Consider the following 6980-nt stretch of genomic DNA (forward strand, 5'->3'; position numbering starts at 1 on the left):
TCAAAACGGTAAAAATGAATTGACAAAGGCCCTTTTTATAAGTTTTTTGAGTAAATAAATTGCAAATTTGTTTATGTTTTACTTTGAAAAGGTATTTTACGACATTTTTATCCATTTCAAACAGGTATGAGTAATGTTTGTGTTTTTGCGCAGAATAAAGGATTATTCAGGCGAAATCTATCATTTTCGACGAAAAAACATGTAGAGTCATCTTTAAGCTCTTTTCCGACTCCTAAAACATGAAAAGATTGCCGAGTGTTTCTTTTAAACTCGTTAAAACGGAATTAAAAGATGGTCCACTTACAGCTCTTTTCCGACCGTAAAAAACATGAAAAGATTGCCAGATTTTTGTCGTTTCAAATTCGATATTGGTTATAAAACGATGTGTCATTGATCGCTTTTTTACTTTTTCGGGTCAAGGGCACTAATAACGAAAAGTACTCCTTGGTTGTAAAAGATCAAGTGGTTCTCTCAAGTATTATTTTATACTTTTTCGGGCTTGGGAGACACAAATTTACGAAAAAGGTCAACCCTGGAGTCTTCTTAAGTTTTTTCAGACTCTCTAAAATTGAAAAACGCCGAGTTTCTCCTATACTAGACTCGTTAAAATTTCACAGTAAAAGGCCTATTCAATTACAAACAGGAACGAAACACTCCTTCTTAGGGTTCGAATTTAAACTAAGTTGGACTCATCCGAAGGATGAGCTTATAATCAAGCAAATGTTATCCTCCTCAAGCTTGTAAAAAATAAAGAGGTACTTGCCAGAAATGGTGGGGGAAAAGAGAGAAAAATGAGCCTGTTTGTCATACTTTGTAACCACTCTTGAACACGACACTTTCATTCACCTGGGTTGGGAAATCCTTTGCCTAACAGTTGATCAAACCACATTGAAAGTCTTCAGCCGGTTTCTGGGTATTAACTTTGGGTCAATTGTCACCAAGCCATCTGTCGTGTCGTTATGTGTTCAAGAGGTAACTGCCAATAAGCCATTCATCTGCAAAATATTTGTCATCCATCTTGACCATCCTTGAGTCAGTCCGTGCAACTAAATTTCTTCAACTTGATCTATGATTTCGTGTTGTGGGCTTGCCTACAACGGATCGCTTTCTATCGACATCAGCTCATTATCTAGAAAGATGATCTAGAAATTGTCAGTACCTTGAGATCTGCATGCCTCAATGACAGGTTTCTCGCCTTTGACGACAGTTTACATCATTGTCTTTCGATCAAAGGATTCCGTGACATGTTCGACATCAACACATTTATTCGCATCTCATGGATTGTACTGGGTACTTTGAGAGCCATTGACATCACTGGTGGTTTCTCTCACACTTGTTAACAGTTTACATCATTGACTAGTAATCAAGTGGTTTCTACCATGTTCGACATCAACACATTCATTCGCATGGATAGAATCGTATTGTTTCGGGAAGTAGAAATGAAGACCCTGGATCCAGTTTCCACAATCTAGGCTGCGAGGAATTTTGTATTCATTATATAATGGACTATTCATAAACAGATGGTTGCGTCCATACTGTGTCCACATGAGTCTATACTTGTGATGTTTTACAAGATCATTCCTGTATCAGAGCAGTAGTTAGTTTTCTAGTCAGTTTTGATCTGAGCATGGGAATGCCTACCTCAGCGATGATATGATCTCATATATATATCTTGCATTGAATGTTTTTACAGGTTCCAACCGGGTTCTCCACAAGATGATCCTCGAAATGATAAAGTACTTCACTCTTCCTAAATGATAAGAAATCCTCATCTACTATAGACTTCGTACTTTAGGGGGCAATCTGTTACACAAAAATATCGTCACCATGATTATTTGCAGTCAGTATGGGTCTATCATCACTTGTACTGTCCTCCTAAGCAAGTCTCAGACCTCAGCTCTTCAAATCAAGCTTTGGAAATGAGAGAAAGACATTAAAAATCAATGTAACTCTAGTTCCGCACTTTCTCTCATGGTCACCTGCGGTCCCGCACCTTCTGTGTACAAAAACTGCGGACCTGCCCGCTCTGTCCCTAATGGTGTAGGTGCGGACCCCTGTGAAAGTCAAAAGGCGCAATTTTTATCTTAAAAAACTCACTTTGGGTTAATTTTAGAGGTTTCTAGAAGGAATTTTGACGTGGATTGTTCGCTCTAAGGTGGTTCATGCATCCCAAAAGAGAAGGAGCTAATCCCTTGATGAGAGGAGCTATCCCTTGGAAGGAGGGCTTTATCCCTTTGAAGGAGGACCTAGTAACCTCCCTCCATTGCACTATAAATACAGGCATTGGGCTGGTTGCTAGAGAGGTTAGAAGCTAAACATTTTTGAGGCTAAATGCTGGTGAAATCAAGACTTCCTAGTTGAGCTTAAGAGGAGAGATCACACATCTTTTTGGCTTCATTGGGGAGTGAGTGAAACTTGTCAAAGTAGAGGAGACTTCTTGCTGGACCCTAGGAGGAGCTTGTACAGCGTCAAGGCAAAGGTTGTAAAGTTCTTCTTCTTTTGAATTAATACAATCAAACTCATTTTTCTCAACAAGTATCTTATGTTATTTGTTTCTGGACTCCTTGACTTTCATGTTAAATATGTTTTATGAAATTGGCTTTTCAGGTGCTATTTAATTTGTTTGCCTTGTTTGTGTTTGCAGATTCACGAAAAGGAGCTCATTTGGATCGAAGGAGCGAGGGCATCCACAAGCTAGCGTTGGACCTAAGGTAGGCCCTAAAAACACTTGTTTGCCATTGCTTATCAAAGCATATTTAGAGAAAGATAGTGTCTGGTTGGTTTGCTTGTCATTAGGTCTTCTTTAGATTCTAGGAAGGTCTATCTTGTCCGCAAGATCGACTTATTCCGCGTGACACAAGGAAATCTTGGTTGTCATACGGAGGTGTGAAGAGGTTGTAAAATTGGCTAAGTATGAAACTTGGTGTTTCCAAGTATACTTGTAAAGCTTTGTAATATTGAAAGTCTATATAATATATTATTCGGGCAGACTCATTGCTGAGGGAGTTGCCCCTCCCTTTATACTGTGCAATTGTGTTCTCGTTTATAATTGCTGATGATAATGAATGTGTATGGGTGTTCATTGGTATAAAGGAAACATTAATAATACTTGGTTGTGAAACACAAGCTAAGTAGGATAAGTGGTTAGGTGTAGTCCACAAACATAAGTATTGGTGAAAAGAAAATGATCGGTGGTGCCACACCTCGCCAAGAGCGGTTGAAAGACTACCGTCGTCTCCCGCGTCGTGACAGGTGGTATCAGAGCTAGTGCCGGGGAGCTGGTGCTGGTGTTGAAGCATTGAAGCTGATACACACCTGCACTTCATGACAGGTGGTATCAGAGCTAGTCTAAAGACTTTGAGAAGTGGTGAGAGTGAAGCAGGTACTTGCAAGTGAAGGAAGTTGTTTCACATACAAGTGGAACAAGGGCTGGTTTAGGTTGTAGGAAACTTGGTGAAGTTGTTGGATGGTTGAAACTAGATTGCAAAGAAGAAGGAAGTTTTTAGCAATGGCAGCTGAATCTCAGGTTGGTTCTAGTCACGGTGCAAAAGATGCTACTATGGCATTCATTGAAAAAGTGTTGGAAAAGATGGAGGACTTAGAGACTTATTGGACTAAGAAGATGGACTTGGTCGAGAAGGATCAAGAGGCCAATTTGAAGATGAGGGGAGAGCTCGATGAACTTTGGACTCAACACGAGTACACTGATCTTATGTGTACACAACTTGAAGTAAGGGTCAAGGAGATTGAAGAGGCAAGAGATCGAGGCTTGGCAGAGATCGTGGACTTGCAGAAATCTCTTGACGAAGCCAGAGATGAGATCGCGGTGTTGAAGAAGGCCGTGAGGCATAACTTAGGTGGAGGAGTGCCTCATGTGAAAGTCAAAGAACCGGAATCTTATGATGGTACAAGGAGTGCAAAGACTCTTGGCAACTTTCTATGGAACATGGAGCAATACTTGGAACGCTTGGGTCTATCCGATGATGAGACGAAGGTGAAGGTAGCTACTTAGTTTTTTACGAAGGATGCTAAGATGTGGTGGCGAAGGAGAATGGATCAAATTTCCAATGGCAGTGCTGGTGACATTACTTCATGGGATGAGATGAAGAAAGCTTTCCAGACCCATTTCAGTCCTCAAGATGAAACGTGGGAAGCAAGGATGAAGATTAAGTTCATAAAGCAGACAGGGAACCTTCAGACATATCAGCGGGAGTTTGCAAGTGCAGTTCTGGAACTTCCTGACATGGCAGACAAGGACAAGGTGTTCAACTTCATTATTGGATTGAAGCCTTGGGCACATAATGAAGTGAAGAGGTAGAAGATTAAAACACTTGAGGAAGCTTTTGTTGCTGTGGACACGTTGGTGGAGCATTATGATGAGACTTCGGATGATAGGAAGAAGAAGTCTGATAAACCGAGAGAGAAGAAGAAGGATGATGCTTCGAAATCGGATGATAAGTCGAAGATGAAGAAAGCCTTGAAGTGTTGGATATGTGTTGAACCACATACAGTGAAGAATTGTCCTTCTAGACTGACAATGGTTGTGATTGCACAACCTAATACGAAAAATGAAGAAGCTTCTATGGGGATGATGTAGATACTTGGTGTTGTTGCTGCTACAGAGGTGATCTCTCGGAGGGATCCTGAGAGGAACAATTTGGAGTTTGTTCGGATAAAGATTGGGGGTGCTGATATACTCACTATGGTGGATAGTGGGACTACTCACAACTTCATGAGTGAAGATACTGCGAGAAGAATAGGGCTGAAGTTTGTACCGGTGAAGGCACAAATAAAGACAGTGAATTCTCCTCCTGATTGTGTTCTTGGTGTAGTTGAAAAAGTGGACACAACACTAGGTGAGTGGACAGGGAAGGTCGACTTCACTATAGTGCGAATAGATGACTATGAAGCTGTGCTAGGGATGGAATTCTTGAAACAATTTGATGTTATGATTGTTCCACATTTGAAGAAGTTGTACCAAACGATGGAAGGGAAGATGTACCCATTGGTGTTCCAACCATTGGAGTGACAAACCCTGATTGTAAGTTGGCAGTGATGAAAATGGAGGATGAGAAGCGAATGGAAGATATGAGTAAGTGGTTGTCTATGGCTGAGACAATGCTTACTAAGCAATCATTAGTCATCAGGACACTTTGTGATAGTATCTTGGATTTGTCAAGAAGGCTAGAAGTGGTTGAGGATGATGATGATGATGAAGAGGCTTATGTGAGGCCGAATGTCCGGGAGGAGGATCAGGTCACTTATCTACAGAGGATGGAGATAGAGAATCCTGACAGATGGATTGAGATGATTAGTGAGCGTGAGCCTTTAGGCTCTACTCCCTCTACATCTTCTTAGATGACATAGAATATGGGGCTCATTGTTAGCTGCTCATGGCAGTGAGTCCTTAAAATAGGTTGAGCAGGTATGGCAGATGGTGCAGGTATGGTCTGGCATCAAGAATCATGACATGTTGTAGATGGGATGGAGTTTCCATGGACCTGAGCATGGATGAGATTCTTGGAGAGTCTAGGATGTGGCAGAATCCGAGATAGGTTGGTGAAGGCATAAGGATGTTCACTCTCATGGCTTGAGCATGACAGTTGGATTAGCTACCCAACTAGTTCAAACATGGGGTCCGGAAGTGCATGGAGAGATGCTGGCATCAGGCAGATGAGGAGGACAGTTCACAGGATGGGACGACACATGATGGAGATGGGAGTTCTACATATGTTGCAGGGATGTTTGCAGTATGTGGAGGAGTTGACATCATGGACCGAGGATGAGATAGATATTGATGATCTTGGTGGATGGCTACCAGGATGGTATGTTGTCAAGGACAACAACGACTTCAGGTGGAGGAGGATGTTAGGACCTGCGGTTCCGCCCGAGGTGCGACCACGTTCGACAGCGAACGAGCAGTTGGAGAAATGCGAAGAACAGCTCTACAACTGATGTGCGATGGAGACAAGTAATAATGCGAGCACAAGAAGGTGGAGCGAGGTGTTTTTATAGGTGTGGGAGCATGGAGGATTGCCCACGGGGCCAACTCATACTTGGAGCAAGGCTGACATGAGTTTTAATGGCGTTTGCGAAGTGAAGGGGTGCGTAACCATGTGGAGAACAAGTCGGCTTGGGTAGCTCGACTCGCCCTTCCACTCGTATAAATAAAGATGCATGGAGGTTCATTCGATCATCACATCTTCGACCTTCAACAAGGAGTAAAGGCACAGTTCAAGAGATACGAAGTGTGAGTTTGGGAGTGTAGCTCTATGCTCCCAAACTTGGGCGAAGTCGCATGGTGATTGCACAGTGTATTGGGTGAATGAAGGCGTTGGGCAAGGAGCGCCCGCTGGTCGAAGAGAAGGCGTGAACGGGTAAGGCGTGGGTGCCCAGTAGTGCAAGGCATGCACGGGTAAAGGCGTGGGTGCCCGATCGTGCGAAGGCACATGGGTGAAGGTGTGAATGCCTAGTTTGTGCGGTTGTGCAGTTGGGTGATTGTGCACGGGTTCTTGGGCAGCTCGGGTGAGTGCCCGTCCGTCGTGCAGAGGTAAACACGGAAGGTGTGCATAGTGGAATGATGTCAACATTCGGTTGTGAAGTGCGGAAGGAAACTCGTGTGAGGGTGCGCCCACCTGCCTTGGGCAAGGAAATCTTGGTTGTCGCACGGAGGTGTGACAAGGTTGTAAAATTGGCTAAGTATGAAACTTGGTGTTTCCAAGTATACTTGTAAAGCTTTGTAATATTGAAAGACTGTATAATATATTATTCGGGCAGACTCATTGTTCAGGGAGTTGCCCTTCCCTTTATATTATGCAATTGTATTCTCGTTTATAATTGCTAATGATAATGAACGTGTATGGGTGTTCATTGGTATAAAGGAAACATTAATAATACTTGGTTGCGAAACACAAGCTAAGTAGGATAAGTGGTTAGGCGTAGTCCACGAACATAAGTATTGGTGAAAAGAAAGTGTTTGG

The sequence above is a fragment of the Pinus tabuliformis genome, chromosome 1_1 (assembly GCF_031772625.1).
Source record: "Pinus tabuliformis cultivar Carrire ecotype Pingquan chromosome 1_1, CPIR1, whole genome shotgun sequence".
NCBI lineage: Eukaryota > Viridiplantae > Streptophyta > Pinopsida > Pinales > Pinaceae > Pinus > Pinus tabuliformis.